The sequence below is a fragment of the Dasypus novemcinctus genome, chromosome 17 (genome assembly GCF_030445035.2).
Source record: "Dasypus novemcinctus isolate mDasNov1 chromosome 17, mDasNov1.1.hap2, whole genome shotgun sequence".
Lineage (NCBI taxonomy): Eukaryota > Metazoa > Chordata > Mammalia > Cingulata > Dasypodidae > Dasypus > Dasypus novemcinctus.
The window spans coordinates 25,634,257-25,652,032 of record NC_080689.1 but is presented as its reverse complement, the minus strand read 5'-3'; positions in this window follow the sequence as shown (position 1 = coordinate 25,652,032).

Below are 17,776 nucleotides of genomic sequence, written 5' to 3'. Positions count from 1 at the left end.
ATGTGGTGCAAGGGCCCTTATTTCTTTAGCCAGTAACTCCTTTTACCATGAAAACAAGAAAATGAACCATGAAGAAAATGTCATTGATACTTTGGCTTGTGAGCATCACTTTGGATTGGTTTGAGAGAATGCTCAAATGTGCTGTGGTAGGATCTTGGAAATGATCATAAACGTTCAGAACAAGTCAAATCTTTTCTTGGGAAAAATTCATTTACAAAAAGCAATAATTGGGATCAGGCTTTTGCAAAAATGTCAAGCAGAGTTGGATTCTACCCAATCAGTCCAACAGATTCTATGACTGGAGTACAGGCGGGGAAATGAATGCAGCTTTGGACATTACACATGGGTGGTTGTTGCAAATTCAGGTTTTTCTGTAACCTCGAAGCCAATCATTTTTTCTGCTCTAGTGCTACAGAAATTTTGGCTCTCCTTATCCTATTTTGGCTCATGCGAGTCTCATGCAGTCCCTGGTTTCCAGTTTTGGCCTATCAGTTATAATACTAAGAGAAGGGAAGAGAAAGAAGAAAATCTTTAAAAAGTATATTCAAGTACATTCAGAAGCAATTCTTTTTAACCTGAAAAACTGGAAGAAAATAATCTAGTTTAAATAGGTATTGACAAGCTGTAAGTAAACAGCAGCTCGTGGTTTTTAGCACCTCTGTTCACTTGCATATAGGCTGTGGAGGAAACACGCTGTGGTCTTCACAAACACTTCATAACAATTAAAATATGTCGAGCACTACATTTTGAGTCACCATGCTAAGCACTTTAATGCATCATCGCATGACAAGCTCATGAGGGAGGTAGTAATGTAACATTTCAAAATTATACTTTTAGAAGTGGCAGCATCCAGAGTGTCCCTAGATATGGACTGTCCTGAAAGCCCATTATCTGCCCACCCTGCCTTGTTACTTCCCATCCTGCCCTTGTTTGGGTGGACAGTCTTAGCCTGTGTGGTTTTTAATACTTGGAGCTTCCTGAGCTGTGTACCTCCTCTGTCCCAGTGCATATTCCGCGCTGAGAGTGACTGACAATGCAAAGCGCGGGGAAGACAAACAGCACTGCCCTCTTCTGAGAAAAGTCTCCTTGAGCTCTTCCTGAGGCTTGGTCCTGTATTCTTAAAAGCTCTGACCTAGGGCCCAAGGATCCTTGCCTGAAACAAAGGCCATCTGTAGGCTGGCACGAGGCCTGATGTGAGAACTCTGACCAATAGGCACACACCACCCTGGAAGTTGGCTCACGTTACCCGTCAGAACCTTCTCTTCTCTCAGAGACCAGGAGTGGAATGGACACTGAGAGCTGGCCAGAGAGAGCAAGCCCTGAGGCCCGGGGCGGGCCTGTCAGCATGCCTGGGGCTGCCGGAGCCCGTTTACGACCCCTCGGGCGCCCTTGAGGTGGTGGAGAGGCTGCTAGATACTAAATCAGCAACACACGATATTACAACAGAAACTTAACAGCTGGGCTAGGAGTCACTCGGCAAAACTTGAGACATCTGCCAGCTTCTTTTTCCCTTTTCTTTTCTTTTTTAATTGTTTTTATTCCAGTTTTCTTTATGTTGCTTGAAAAGTGGAATATCCAAACATTCTGCTGTATTTTCTGTATGATATCCAATAACCGGCTTGCATTTTTTATTTTAAATTCAGACCATCTAGTCAATGCCCGAATAAACAATCTACTCACCACAAGAAATCAGTTTTAAAAGCCTGTTTATTGTCCTCTAGACCTGTGCTGTCCAATATAGTAACCACTAACCACATATGGCTATTAAAATTTCAGTTAATTTAAATAAAATTAAAAATTCATTTCCACAGTCAAGTGCTTAGTACAGATATAGAACATTTTCATCACTACAGAAAGTGCTATTGAACAGTGCTACTATGTAGATGAGTTCATTTGTTGTATGTTTTACTTCTATTCAATTGGTAACTAATTATTTAGTATATTTTGGATACTGTACCATAATACAAAATATAAACTGTGCAGGGAGGTTTAGAAACCCTGACTTTCAGCATGTGGGTCTGAAGATAAATATACTATGAAGGTACACATTTAAGAGCCTTGAGGTAGGTATAGATAAAGTGCTACAGGAATTTAAGGAAGGAGAAATTTGCATTTTTCAGTCAGGTACAAAATCAAGGAAGGCTTCTTGGAGGATGTGGACCGAAACAGAAAACCACCCATTACCTCAGTTCTAAAGCACAGAATACCCAACACCATGAGCTAATGAAGAGAGAAAAGTCGTGTAGAATAATACTCTGGTGGAAAAGTAAACTCCAAGCAAGGAGATTCAAAGTTGCAGTTCTCAGGGCTTTGGAATCCTGCTCTTACTCGTCCCTCGCCTTGGGACAAGCATACCCCCCCACCCCCACCCCCACCCCCATTTGCAGGAACAAAGGCTTCTGATAAAATCAGGGCAAAGCAAAAGCCCTCTGCTTGTGCATTGCAGAGAAAAGCAGGAGACTGAAACAACTAGGGTAATGGCCTCTCCAACCCTTCCCGTCTAGGGCTGGGAATAGCAAGCCAAGGAAGACTTCTCCTAATGCAGCTGCTCCTTAGAGAGCAAAGCTCGATGCCTTTCCCTGAAGAGCGGTGTTGGGGATGGATTATTGAGTGTGATTTCTCCACTGAGGGGCTTCACTCTGGGCTACCACCCTTTCTCCTGAGTTCGCAGGGACTGGTTTGTATGGACTTGGCCTTCACCAATCGTGGAAGAGTCAACACCCCAGGGGGAGATAAACTCACAGACCAGAAGAACCGGGAGTGTGAGGAGCACAAGCATTTCCAAAGGGAAAGTTAAAATCCATAGAGCGAGTATGTTGTCTAATGCTTCTACCACACGCTGAAAACTTTTCTGAGTGGTTATTCTGATACTGCTCAGATAGCCTGAACTGGCTTCCATTGGCCTTCACCATCTTGGTAGATAAGTGTTTTAACATTTTATAGCAGGGGTCAGCAAACTATGGACACGGGCCAAATCCTGCCTGCTGCTTATTTTTGTGTGTGTTTTAAACAAAATGTTTCAAATGGTTGGAAAATAATCAAAGAAGAATGACAGGGAAGCGGGTATGGCTCAAGTGATAGGGCTTCCACCCACCATATTGGAGGAACCGGGTTTGATCCCTGGGGCCTCCTGGTAAAAAAGAAAAAGAGAAAGCGTGCCTGCATGGCGAGCCAGTGCCTGCGCAGCAAACTGAGAGCCCGCGTGGCAAGCCGAGTGCCTGTGCGGCAAGCCGTGTCTGCAGAAGTCAGTCATGCAGCAAGATCATGATGCAACAAAAGGGAGATGAAGGGGAAAGTCAAGGTGAGGCTCAGCAGACACCAGGAACTGAGGTGGTGCAGCTAACAGGGAACCTCTCTCCACATCAGAGGTCCCCGTGATCAAATCCCAGTAAATCCTAGAGGAGAAAAACAAGACGAGAAGACAAAAAGAGAAATAGATACAGAAGATCACACAGCGAATGGACACAGACAGCAAAAACAGCAGGATAGGAGGAGGAGGAGGGGGAGAAAAGAAGAATAACATTTTGTGAGACATAAAAATTATGTGAAATTCAAATTCCTGTGTCCATAGTCATATTGAAACACAGCCACACTCATTTGTATACTTGTTGTCTTCTTATTCAGACCCATACAGTAAAATAAATCACCAAAAACAAAACTGAAATTAGGTTGTGGCTTCAGCACTTGAAACCCTTGCTCCATTATTCTCTTTCCAAACTATTTGGTCTCTGTATATGATTTTATATCATTTAAGTGTATGCCATAGTTTCACAATTCTTTCCTGTAGCCTAAGATAACGCAACCAATGAACCAAATTCATTCTCTAAAATGTGTTTTGAAGAATTCACATATGTTTTTACAGACAGACCATAGTAAATCAAGTCTAATATAATTTTATATACATTCAAATCAGCCACACCCTCATTTATTTAGCATCTAACATGTTTCTAAACATTGTTAAGCACTGCTATGTACTGTTATAAATCATCACAGACTCTCATTGCTCAGTGATTTTTCTTAAATAAATGCTTCTTAATTTGTTGGACACCTTTGGTCAATTTTCAGAGTCCTAAAATGGTTATTTTTTTAAAACAGTGTTGTATATTTTTATCATTTTTGGGGGTGGTGGTGGTGGATTTCCAAACTCCTTGTTCCACTGTTCTGAAAATCCTATCTCCAGGGAATCTGTTGCCCTTTCTTTTTTAAAGATCAGGTGATAAGAGGAAAACTATTAAGAACAAATATACATAAATAGAACTTTTGGAACGAGTAAGCGTTGACTCTAATAGATATAAGAGCAGGTAGCAGTTATCCAGCACTGTGCTAAGTGTGTTACAGGCATCATCTCATCCAATTCTCACAGAAATCCAGACTTGGTTTAATTATTGGAGAGCCCTTACTCGTTGTCCTCTCAAGGGGAACACATTCTTTAAAAATCATGTATTGAATGGAAAAAAAAAACAACTTTTCAGGTGTACCTCCTGCGGTCACCCCTCGGGCTGAAGTGTGGTTTGCTGGCCTGGCGAGGGGAGCGGCCGCGGTAGGCCTAATTCCGCTGCCCCCATAAAAGGGTGGTTGGTCGGGCCCACCGCCACCCCTGAAGGAAGCTCGGCATGGGCGCAGAGTGCCGTCGGGTCTCCCCTTCTCGGCAGCCATGCTTCCCCGGCCGCCCCTCCTCCCAGATGGCGCCACCCGATGCCTTGTGGGGCGGCACCCTTCTTCTTCCTTCTCCCTGCGCAGGCGCAGGGCAGAAAATTCCAGTCTGCCCTTTTCCCCTCCCCCGACAGCAGCAACAGCCAGGCGTGGGCGGAGAAATCCAGTCTGCCCTCCACCCCAGCAACAGCAGCCACCAATCCCTAAACCCTGCCCCTTCCCCCAGCAACAGCGACAGCCAATCCCTAACCACCACCCCTCCCCCGTCCAGAACCGCCCACTGACCTTTCGCCGGCAACCAATCAGAAAGGGTGTGGCTTCGACCAATCAGCCTTCCCCAGCCCCTATAAAACTGTTGCCTCTCCCTCAATAAAGTGGACTTGCGTGTTTGCCTTGTCTCCGCGGTAGTTCTTCTGCCGTGCGCCCTCCAGTCCTGAGAGCCCCCGACAAGGGCCTGGCCTCCCTTGTCCCCAGTTCGTCGCCTGCTTCTCCGGGCGACCCCTTCGTCGCCTGCTTCTCCGGGCGACCCCTTTGTCGCCGGCTTTGCCAGGCGACCCCGTCAGCCGAACCGCGCAACCCCTTGTGAGACCGATCCCTCGTCTGCTGCCGGACCGACCCCTCGTCCCAAGTGGGACCGACCCCTCGTCCTAAGTGGGACCGACCCCTCGTCCAGAGCTGGACCGACCCCTCGTCCGCAGCCAGACCCCACCTCTACCGACCGAGCAAGCCGCCGCACCTCCACTCTAAACCCAAACATCATTTAAATTATTTGTTTTTCCTGCTTTACCTGCAAACTAGATTAGATGTACACTAGAAACCCTTTTTTTGGCAATACATTGACATAGAGAGTAATGTAAGCCTACTTTTGACAAAAAAGGTGCTATAAAAATGTTCAATCATGCTTAATACTGTTTGCTATAATAAAACTGAAAAATTACATCTAGAATGACTCAGAGCTTAACAGTGGGACAATATTATACAGCAACTTTTACTATAGATTTGGATATATCACCCAAAAATGAAACACAACTTCATTCAATAACACGTATTATAACAGGATGGTGGCTTTACCTGGGTGTTACTCCTACATTATATCAGCCTAAGGAATTCCATTATCTTTATGCCCACAATTGACTGAACTACCAGGTCAAGGGCACAGTCCTCCAGGCTGTCAAGTCTGCCCAAGACTTCTGACACCACCTGCCAAAATTTTGGATCCAGCTACAGAGGCAAAGGAATCAGTCCCCTCAAGGCTGCCCTCACTTCAGACCACCAGGCTACAAGTCCAGGGGTCCCTGGGGCTGCCCTCACTTCAGACCACCAGGCTACAAGTCCAGGGGTCCCTGGGACTGTCCTCACTTCAGGCCACCAGGCTACAAGTCCAGGGGTCCCTGGGGCTGTCCTCACTTCAGGCCACCAGGCTACACGTTCAGGGGTCCACGGGGTTCCCTCACTTCAGACCACTACAAACTTGTGGGTTTCCATGAGCACCCTCAGGCTTGATAATTTGCTAGAATGTCTTACAGAACTCAGGAAAGCACTATACTTATGATTAGTTCTATTAAAATGGAAATAATGAAAGGTTACACATTAGAACCAACCAATGAAAGAGACGCAAAAAGTAAGGTCTGGGAGGCACCATACGTGCAGCTCCATCTTCCTCAGGGAGGCATTGCCTGTCCTGCATCGATGTGTAGTAATATGCCTGGAATAGTGACAATCCAGGAAGCTCACCTGAGCTTTGCTGTCCTGAGTTTCCATTAGGGTTTCACCATTTGGACTTGACCGATTAAATCAATACCCACTTGGTTGGACTCACTCTCCAGCCCTCTCCCCTCCCAAGAGGCTGGGCTGCTTAAGGTCCCAGCCTTCTAATAACATTGCTGGTCTTTCTGGCATAGACAGCCCTCACCCAAAGACCATAGGTGTGGCTGGCCCCACGCATGAGAATTATCTTAACGTAACTTATCAGATGTGGTCCAAGGGTCCCACCGTGAATAACAAAACTCTCCTATGGCTCAGTTCCAAAGGTTTGGTGGTCATCGCCCAGGTTTAGCCACAAAGGCCAGACCTTCCTTTAGATGAGGCCAAATGCCTTACTTTGTATAAAGGAATCTTTGCTCATCCATCTTTTCCCTGGACCCTGACTTTGACTGAAACCAAGGAGCAGCTCTGGCTGGATGCAGAGAGAGGGAACCCAGCCCTATCATAAAACATGGCAATATTCCATAGCAAGATTAACTTAAAATAAGAGGACTAATTTTGCTTTTTATGAGCTGTTTAGGCTGCAGCTGGTGTCAGAGAACTCTGCGGCCAGAGCACAAGCTCTAGCAGAGAAGAGGACTGCTGCAGTCACTGCTGCGTCTCAGCAGCTCACAGAAGGCTCTTGATGCGTGTAGATGAATTAGTCCTTATTTTACACATGACAAAACCGAGGATTAAAGGGTTTGTGTACCTTGCCCAAGGTCAGAGCACATCCAAGCTGATAATAGACACAAGCTGTGTGACTCAAAAGCCTGGGCCCGGGAAGCAGATTTGACCCAATGGATAGAACATTTGCCTACCACGTGGGAGGTAAAGGTTCAAACCCAGGGCCTCCTTGATCCATGTGATGAGCTGGCCCACGTGCAGCGCTGATGTGCGCAAGGAGTGTTCCCCACGTAGGGGAGCCCTGCATGCAAGGAGCGCACCCTGTAAGGAGAGCCACCCAGTGCAAAAAACGTGCAGCCTGCCCAGGAGTGACACCACACACACGGAGAGCTGACACAGCAAGATGACACAACAAAAAGAGTCACAGATTCAGGGTGCCACTGACAAGAATACAAGCAGACACAGAAGAACACACAGTAAATGGACGCAGAGAGCAGACAATGGCCAAGGGGGAAGGGGAGAGAAATAAATAAAAATAAATCTTAAAAAAAAAAAATCCTGGGCCCTAACACTGACTCTTGTTGCTGCTTGTTACACATTCTCAGCATCGTGGACGTGAACCATCACTGCTGTCCTCCCCAGCTGGGCAGCTCAGAGGGGAGTTATTGCACAGAAGTAGCCAGACTGTTCTTCTAGATGGGGTGGTAAATGTGGTCTCCAGAATCGGTGGCCTGGATGCAAATCTTGCTGAACCACTTATCTACCGGTCATGTAATCTTGGACCTGGGACCTCAGTTTCCTAGTCTGTGAAACAGGGATAATAGAATTTGTTAGAGTTGTTGTGAAAACTGAAAGAGAACCTGCATGTAAAGAGCTTAGTGCAGGGTATAATGTATAAATGTCAAATGAATCCCAGGTGCTATTATAATGATAATTATTTATTAGTCTCATGCTATAATTAGGTCAGTGTAAATCGTCTTTTAGTCCACTTTAAATCTTCTACTCATTGCTATGAAGTCTTGGGCAAATTACACAATATCTCTAAGCCTCTATTTTGTAAACCAGCAGAATGACACTATTAACACTCCTTGCATTTTAGTGAAAGTTGAATAAGAGAGTACACAAAAGATGTTCAACATGGAGCTTGGGCCAAGTGTGTAAGTAATCACAGTATGTACAGAGCTGTGTGGTTTGATTAGTGAAATGGGAATAATAAAATCGCTCTTACAAGAGTAAAGAATAATCACAGTGGCCTGGTGAGTTTAAACAGCTTGTTCAAGATCACACAGCTGGTAAATAAAGGACCAGATCTGGACTGTAGTGCTCAATAAACGGTGGTTATTAATTAAAGCCATTACTTAGCTCACGTGTGATCTTCCCTTCTCCCTCCCCTTTTCCTCTCTCTCTTTACTCTATATCACATACACAGAGTCACTCATAGGGGGTGAAAGAATAAGGATCTCCATCTTTCTAAAAGCTTGCCTGTTCATGGTGGGGTTTCAGAGCTGGAGCTCTCTGTCCTCTCGCCCCAAATTGCCCCTCTCCCAGCTCGAAGCTAATCCTTCCCCTTTGCCCACTGGGTGCCAGAGGGAAGGTGGCATGAGAAATCCTGGCGACAAGGGGATTTGTATGTGTCACAACCGCGTGGACTTAAGAGAAGCCCCCGGGGTGATCCCCCCACCTGCATTCTCATTCTGGAAGAGGCCCTTATTCACCCAGGGGGTCCATGGGCTTTTCCTGGGCATCTGCTATGCGGCAGGGTTTGTTCTAGATGCTGCAGGTACGAAGATGTAAGATGTTTGGTTTCTGTCTGGCTGCCCTATCTCCCAGGAAGATAAAAGGAGAATGTAAACTGTGCCTCCAAATACCGAGGTGCTTTCAGCAAAGGAGCAGACAGCTCCGTGGGGCTGGAGGCGGGCAGGGGCGATGAGCCCCGAACCGTGCAGGAGACAGGGCAGAGTTTCCCAGAAAACGGCTTACACAACGCAGGGGATCAGTTTTCCCCTTGGCTCTAACCCTCTTGAACCGACATAACTGAACCAGTACACAAAACTCAGCTACTTTGTTTCTCGGGAAAAACCGAAAACACCCCAAGGGAAGGAAAGGCGAAGTGCTTGCACAAGGAAAACTGGCAATTAGCGGTCCGCCCCCACTTGACCTCTACCTCCTCCCAGACCCTGGGGACGCGGCACATGCCCCCTTGGAGGGCTCCCATGTCTGAAGCACAGGCCCTTGACTGGAAAGCCCCCGAAGTCCTCCCCTGAACTTGGGAGATTTCTGCTGCTAAAATGGAGTCAGTGAGTGCCTTTCCATGGTCTACATGGGGGGAAAATGGGCGAAAGAAAAGGAAGAGGGAATTGCCAGGCTTGCAAGCAAAGCAAATGAATACCAGGCCCCCGAGGCTTTTACCAGCTGACAAATCACCTGAGAGCATCCCCTTTTCATCTTCCTTAAAATTCTCACCTTTCCATGCGGAAAGAGTGCTCAAGACAGATCTGGTTTGCTCTCAGCGTGGGCAGTCACTAGCTCCGCCACTCCGTGTGGGTTACCCTCGGGGGCCTGCTTTTCATCAACTGTGAGATGGGGTCAGTGACCTTGCGGGGAAGGTTTTAGAAAGTGCCTAAGAGTGTAAAGCATTTCATACAGTATCTTCTACAAGCAGGTTATTGATTTCCTTACTTTAGTTTCTCTCGAGTGTCCAGAACCGATGGGAAACTGAAAACACTGTCATGTTTAAAATGGGAATTCAGGAAAGTGTCACCAGATTTCTGAACTACGTTTTGAGACCAAATTAAGTCAAGAACACCTAGTGTGTGCGGTGTAGTGCTAGGTGGGATGCGGTGTGCGAGAGAGCTGAGAGACACAGCGCCTATCCCTGGAATTCATACAAAGCTCAATCGCTGTGCCACGCACTTCTGGGACCCTGGGCAGTGAACTCATTGCTGAGTCTGTTGCTGTAGATGTTCATTAAATGGTCAGAATCCAGGAGACAGCCAACAAGCATCTACCAAGTTTCATTGCATGTGGAGCTGAAGGGATAGGGAGACAAAAAGCGAAGTGGCAAAGCCTGGGGAGGGTAGAGTAGGCAGAAGAGTCTCTGTCCCTCAGGAGGGAAGCTGAGAAACATTCTCCGTTTCTCTGTGCCAATTGTTTCATGTACAATTTATGTAATCTTCTTAACAAAATCCTGTATAGTAGGAATTTTTATCCCCATTTTACCAGTGAGGAAACTGAGGCTCCGAGAGCTCAAGTCACTTTCCCAAGTCATACAAGTAGCAAATGTCAGGCCAGGATTTGAACCTGCTTCCTCATCCAGCCCTTCTTTTCTCTTTTATATCACGCTGCCTTTACCTAGGAACCAAAATTTCTAGGAAAAAAATGGACACGTTTTCCTATATTTTTCACTACTTCCCTGGAAATAGACAATAAAGCTGCCAGGATCCCTGGGTCAGCCATGGTCATCCTTACATCACTGTCAGCACAGTAGATTTTTGGCCTCACTGCTTTCCCATCAGACTTTAGCAGAAAGAGCACTGCCGGTCAGCCCAGTGAAGCACACTTCACCCACCCAGAACCTGAGTGTCAACGCCGGTGTATATTATCAGACCAACTAAAGAGTCACAAGAGTTGGCACAGAACAGAGCTTTGGTGTGCACTCCGCATAGTGGAAAGCCCAGGTTTTGGCTTGAGCTCCATGTCTTTCATCAGGCTTCCAAGGCATATTTATGCTTCCAAGATGAAGACAAATGAAGCAGAACGTGCATGGGAAAAAAACTTCTCTCCAGGGCCAGCATCTGGACAGTGCAGCAAGAAAATGCTGATTACTCTGATTACTCCATGGCTTCCAATCTTAATCTCCTTTGGGGGAAGCAGTCTGGACTTGCACTTGGTCCAGGTAGTCCATGCAGTCCATGGCTCCTGTGGAAATAAAAGGTGACAACTGTGAAGTTGAGTGCATGTCACAAGCAAGGCTCAGCTCAAAGTGAACAATTGGTCTTCGCTTTGGAACCACCAATCATAGTTTGCAAGGTGCACACACATTTGTCATTTCACGTCATTCTTCTGTGAACCCTGTGAGCTGGGCTCAGCAGGAAGAATATTCCCATCATGGACACTCAGCTTGTCCAGGACCACACAGAGTCATACCTCTGTGTCATGGCATGATGCTCCTCCAGGTCATTATGTTCCTGGGTGACACATCATGGATCTCACTGCGATGAGATTTCCATGATTCCAGACCACAAGCATCTCTTTCTTTATCTTCAAGTTGAATGCCATCAATTAGGGTCCATTGGGCATGTGCCCAGCCAGGCTATTCTCCTCTTTTCTTCTGAGCTTTTATTTCCTTCCTGGTTGGCATACCTTCCCTGTTGTGCTACTCAGAACTAGAGGGTGTATGCACTGACCACCTTTACTGAGCAGTTACTGTATGTAGCTCTAGACACTGTTATGAGCTCTGGGAATGTAAAGATAGGTAAGACACAGTTGGTGTCCTTAAGTGGGTCTGTGTGTATTGTGGGGCTATGGGAGGACTAAGCTCATGAAACCACTGCCTCTTCCCTGACTGAGCTAGATCCAGAACAGTTACTTAACAATTTTACAGCCTATCCCATCTCTGTTCCACCATCCTTCTCTTCCAGATCCTCTGCCTCACACTGAGTGATGGAGAATTACCAAACTAATAATTCTTTAATAAAATCTCATTTAATCAAAATACAGTCATGGGGAGTGGATGTGGCTCAAGTGGTCGAGTGCCTGCTTCCTGTGTATGAGGTCCTGGGTTCAATTCCCAGTGCTTCCTAAAACAAACAAATAAAAAAACAAACAAGAAGCAAAACAAATGAAAAACCAATCTCAGTGGTTGAGCACTGGCTTCCCACATATGAGGCCCCAGGTTTAATCCCCAGTACCTCCAGAAAACACAAACAAAAACAAACAAAAAACTTTGTCCAATTGCATCCAAAAAAATTTCTAAAAAAAATACAGTCATGAAACCATACCTTATCCTTGGCTAGACTATTGCTGCCTCCAGTCTCCTACCTCATCCTTCCCCTCACAGTCCCATCCATCTAAAGTCTGTACCCCACAATATAGTCCAGGATACGGTCTTAAAAGTTATCCATGGTTCCTGATTTTTGACTCAATAACGTATAAACTCTTGTCCCCAACCTATTTTTCTTCCCCTTTCTCAGGATGCATTGTTTTTTTGCCATTCTCTCAAACCATTTTCCAAGATAAGCTCTGTTTTTTGCTTGGACATTCTTTCTCCTTTACCACAAAGGTAAATGATTCATCATTCAAGATTTAGCTCAAGTATTACCTTTCTGGGAAGGCTGCGAAGCCTGACCTCTCCAGGAGAGTTGGTGACCCCCAATCTTACATTCCTAGAGATGGATGTCCTGTATCCATTTATGTCATGGTCATGGTCTCTCCAAGTCCCTGGACCCAGGGTCATCTGGTTGGATTTCCTCATACACAAATATGATCACGGGACTTTAATACTGGCTTTCGTATTGACCATATTACTGGAATCAAGTAGAAATCTACTAGGATCAAGTAGAAATCACATGAATTGTTGCAAACCAATGAAAAAAAGAAGAAAATTGGATTAACAAAATTACACATTTTCTTTGTGGTAGGCGGAGTAATGGACTAGAAAGATATCCACGTCTTAAGCCCCTGAACTGTGAATATATACCTTACATGGCAAAAGGGACTGTGCAGATGTCATTAAGCATCTTGAGATGGAAAGATTATCTTGGATTATCTGGGCGTGCCCTATCTAATCACACAAGTCTAAAATTACAAGATGAAGGCAGAAGAGTGGGTCAGAAGATGCCATCACAGAAGAAGAGACAGGAGAGATTTCTGTCATGAGAGGGATTCAACCTGCTGCTGTTGGCCTTGAAGATGGAGGAAGAGGGTCATGAGCCAAGGAATGCAGGTGGCCTCTAGAAACTGGGAATGGCACTCAGTTTTCAGCCAGTAAGGAGACAGGGACCTCAGTTCTACAAACATGGGAAACTGAATTCTGCCAACACCCTGAAGGAACAAGGGAGTGCATCCTTCTCTAGAGCTTCCAGAAAGGAGCAAAGCCCTGCCAACATTTGACTTTAGCCCAAGAACAGGAAGATAATAAATGTGTGTGGTTTTAAGCCTCAAGTTTGTGGTCATTGTTATAGTAGTAAGAGAAAAGGAATACATTCACCAAATGAAAGTGATGTGGGGTCATACAAAACAGATTTCACAATAACTAGAACAGAGAAAATAGAATCAGTTAACGATCTGAATCTGATCAGTTTTACAGTTTTGCTCGTGTTTCCTCTTGGTGTTGTAGTTGTGTAAGAACTACAATACAAGGAATTAGCCTTAGTTTGGTGTTATTTCTATTTAAATACAGGACTGATATGCTTTAGTATGGCCACAACTGTTAAAAATAATGAGATCCTTCTGTATTGGTTAGCAAATGGGTTCTGTCCCAAGCTTTGCTGTGCTGCCATCCCCTCAGCTGACCCAGGACACTCTAGAATGCTACCCTCCTCCCCCAATCCAGAAAGAAAAGGGGTCCTGCCTGGCCCAGTGGGGAGCGAGTGGAAGGTGAGGGGCGCTCTCAGTGTTATGGCTGGTTCTGTTCTGATGAGTCAGGGCCTGAGCAGGACCCACTATTAAATATTTTGAATTTCACATTTGTTAAAATAATTTTGTAATAAAGCAACTTAAATCATAACAGAAGTCTGTGAGGATCTTCTCCCTTTAAAATGGGTCCACATGTTATTCAAATCTAAGAAACACTGCATTTCTGGGTAGGGCAACTTGAACTTCTTTGAGAGAAGCAAGGGAGAGAACCTTGTTTCTTGAGACCCTGCAGACATATCCAGGCTGTAATCATGGAAGTTAATTTGGTTATTGCAGGTGCCTGCCCAGATTTCCATTTTCAGGAAAGACTCTATGGGTGTAATTGTAAACTCTCAAATGCATGCTGAACAATGAACAAAGTGATAACAGCCTGTTTGGGAATGTGGTGTCAGTTTCTGGGGGGTGTGATTTTAGAAAATCAGAGATCAAAGGGGATGAACGTACTAGTAAAGGCCCTTCCCCATCTCATCCTTCCCTCCCATAATGACCCTGTGGTCTTCTGAAGCTGGGAATTTTATAACAGAAGCAAAGCTGAAACTTGGGTAATAAATCTAGTAATCCGGTAGAGAGAAGAACAAAGAGTAGACCTAGTTCAGAAAAACCAGAATCTGTGGGAATTATGGAGCCAGGAACTGTTCCCTGTTTAGCCTTGAGAGGGGAAAAGAATTCCCAGACCATTTTTTAGCCCCCAAGCCCTAGTTAGATGCCTCTTGTCAAGGGGCGGGTCTGAGGATGATAAAAAACTACTGCTGGGGAGTGGATGTAGCTCAAGTGGCTGAGCACCTGCTTCCCATGTCCTGGGTTCAAACTCTGGTTCCTCCTAAAAAAAAGAAAGCTATTGCTGTGGGATGCATGTCCCTGTTGCTGTGGCTCAGATCCCACCCTGTGACTTTATAAATGTATTTTCTGAGTTTTTCTTTGTTTTTTGACTTTGCATAAATGTATTTGCCATGTGGAAGTTGTTTCTTTTTTGTTTTTGTTTTTTTTTCATGTAGCAGAGTTTAATCTTTTCTATTTTCTGGATTTGGAGTTTTGGTTAGAAAGACCTTTCAATGATAATGAATAATGACCATCTCAAGGAACAGAGGGAATCTCCAACTGCAAGCAGGATAGTCCCATCCATCTGCTGTGTGGGATCTAAGCCCCCTCTCAATTAGAGGCAGAGTGGGCATCACCAGCCCAGAATCCTCAGGACTGGGGAAAAAACGATGGACTAGAGTAGACTCACTTGTATTCTACTATAGACTTATTGTTGTTCTGGCAATGGAAGGACTTTTTATCACTGATGTAAAGTCAGTGGCCACTGGAGGTTCTGAGGGAAGGGAGAGGGAAAAATAGGTGTAATATGGGGTATTTTTGGGACTTTGGAATTGTCCTGAATGACGTTGCAGTGATGGATACAGGCCATTATATATCTTGTCATAGCTTACAAAAATGTGTGGGAGAGAGTTTAAACTATAACTATATAGTTTTAAACTATAATCTACACTTAGTGGCAGTGTTTCAATATGTGTTCATCAATTGTAACAAATGTACCACACTAATGAAGGATGTTGTTAATGTGGGAAAGTGTGGGAGGGGTAGGGAGTAGGGCATATGGGAATCCCCTACATTTTTTATGTAAAATTTATTAATCTAAGTATCTTTTAAACAATTAAAATTTAAAAAATTTTAAAATTTTAAAAATAAAAAGAAAGAACTTTCATACTATGAGGTTAAAAAGAAATTCTCCCACTTTCTTTTCTAGAACCATTATGGCTTCATTTTAAAAATATACATTTTTGATTCTCTGGGAATTTATCTTGATGTATGTTTTTTGTTTTGGCTTGGCTTTGCTTTTGCTCCACAGGGCTCCTCAGTTGTCTGTTGTCATTGGTTGAATAATCCATTATACATGCCACTGTTGTCAGACATTAAATTCGCATGCATTTTTGGATGTATTTATGGGCTTTCTATTCTGGTTCACTGATCTCTTTGTCTATCTATGAACAATCTGCTTTAATTATTATAGCTTTATAATACATTTTCCCATATCTGGTAGGTGTGGTTGCCCCTCATTACTTTCTCAGAATTTTCACAACTACTCTCACTTCCTTATTTTCCCATTTGAACCTTAGAAAACAAGAATCTTATTTGTATTTTGATTAGAATTACATTACATTTGTAGACTACCTGAGGGATCTTGGATAACGTTAGGATGCTCTACGCAAGATATTGCATGTCTTGCTATTTGTTCAAACTTTTGGATTCCTTAGATTTCTGCTTGTCTGCCAAGCATGATTCTTAGGATTAATCCCACATGTAGAGATCCTGGTTGAGAGATGCTCGTTCTGGCAGAGGCAGGGTGAGAGTTGACATTTCTATGGGCAGACCAGTCAAAGGATGGGAAGGAGCCAACCTCCTAAGAACTCCCTGCCTTTCTTCAGCATGCTGGTGATGACCTGTTGGATCCACTGCCAGAAGTCTTCCTGAGTAGATGATTCTGAAAAGTAAAGAGACACCAGTATTCTTTGTAGTCATAAAAAAGAACAAGCGAGCTAGGAGGATAAACATCTCAACCAACAAATTCTTTTTATGGGATGTCTGGTTTTCTGCAATTTTTTACTGAACCAAGATGTCTTCTTTTTAAATTAATACATGCAGTATAAAAACTCAAAACAACATGGTGATTTATACCATAAAATAGAACTCCCAGGCTAACTGTGGTTTGCTTTACATTGTCAATGAGAGCAGAGTATATGGGGAGGAATCTCATAAATCTTGGAGATGAAAAGTTGGGGTACACATGATATGATTGCTCTGAGATCTAGAGAAAATTCAACCTCAGCCTCTCTCCTCTCTCACTGTCTGTCTCTCTCTCCCAATATATGGTGAAAATTGTAAATTCAACTCAACTCTGAAAGTGTATATTGAGTACTATGGGAGCATATAAACAAGATAAGGTATGGTGTCTTTTTATCTACTTGGGGAATGACTACATGCACATACTAAGTAGATAAGAATTCAAGAAAATATAGGATTAACAAAATAGGAAGCAGAGACTGTTGTCAGAGTCAGAGTGATCGTGACTGGTTGTTGGGCTTCTGTCAATCGAGGTCCCCTAAGTATAGCAAGGGAAGGGAGGAAAAGGGACATGTGACTTACATCCCTGCTTCCCCAACAACATCTCAATGCCACAGGCTCAATCTACCTGTTCAACTTCCAATAAAGGGAATTTCTGAGGTATGCTTTAATTATCTCACCCTAGACTGGGAGGGAAAGGAGAGCTACTGTCAACTTGTTTATGTACTGCCAGTTTAACAAGCTAGTAGTACTGACTAGAATGCTTTTGCCCTCTCAGGCTATTCAATTTCGTGCCCTTGAGCTAGTCAGAACAATTTAGCCCAAGGAGAAACTCATGAGCCCATGAAAAGATGCTCAACATCATTAGTAAGGAAAATGCCAATTAAAATTACGACGCGATACCACCGCATGTGTATCCATTAGAATGGTGGACACTAGTAGAGACTGCTCATACACCTGCTGGTGAGGCTGTGGAGCAACTGAGCAACTGGAACTCTCATACACTTCCGATGGGAATGCAAAATGGAACAACTATCTGAAAAATAGTTTGACAGTTTCTCATAAAGTTAAATATACGCTTACCATGTGACACAGCAATTCCACAGCTAGGACTTTCCTCCCCCCACACACACCTAACACAAGCATGTCCAAAAAAGACGAGTATACGAATGTTCAGAGGAACTTTATTCAGAATAACCTCAAACTGTAAACAACCCAAATGTCAATTAATCTTGCGTAGAGTGACAGAAAGCAGATCTAGGATGACCTGGGGTCAGGTGTGGTGGTAGGAGCCCATTAGGGAGGGGCACAAGGGAATTTGGGGCGAGATGCACACTTCGTGTATCTTGATTGTGATAAAGGCTTTATGTGTGTAAAAAAGTTAGTTAAAATTCACCCCCCAGATGTACACTTAAAACGGGTGTATTTTGTTTTCTGTAAATTATACCTCAATGCGGTCACCCCTCGGGCTGAAGTGTGGTTTGCTGGCCTGGCAGGGGAGCGGCCGCGGTAGGCCTAATTCCGCTGCCCCCATAATAGGGTGGCTGGTTGGACT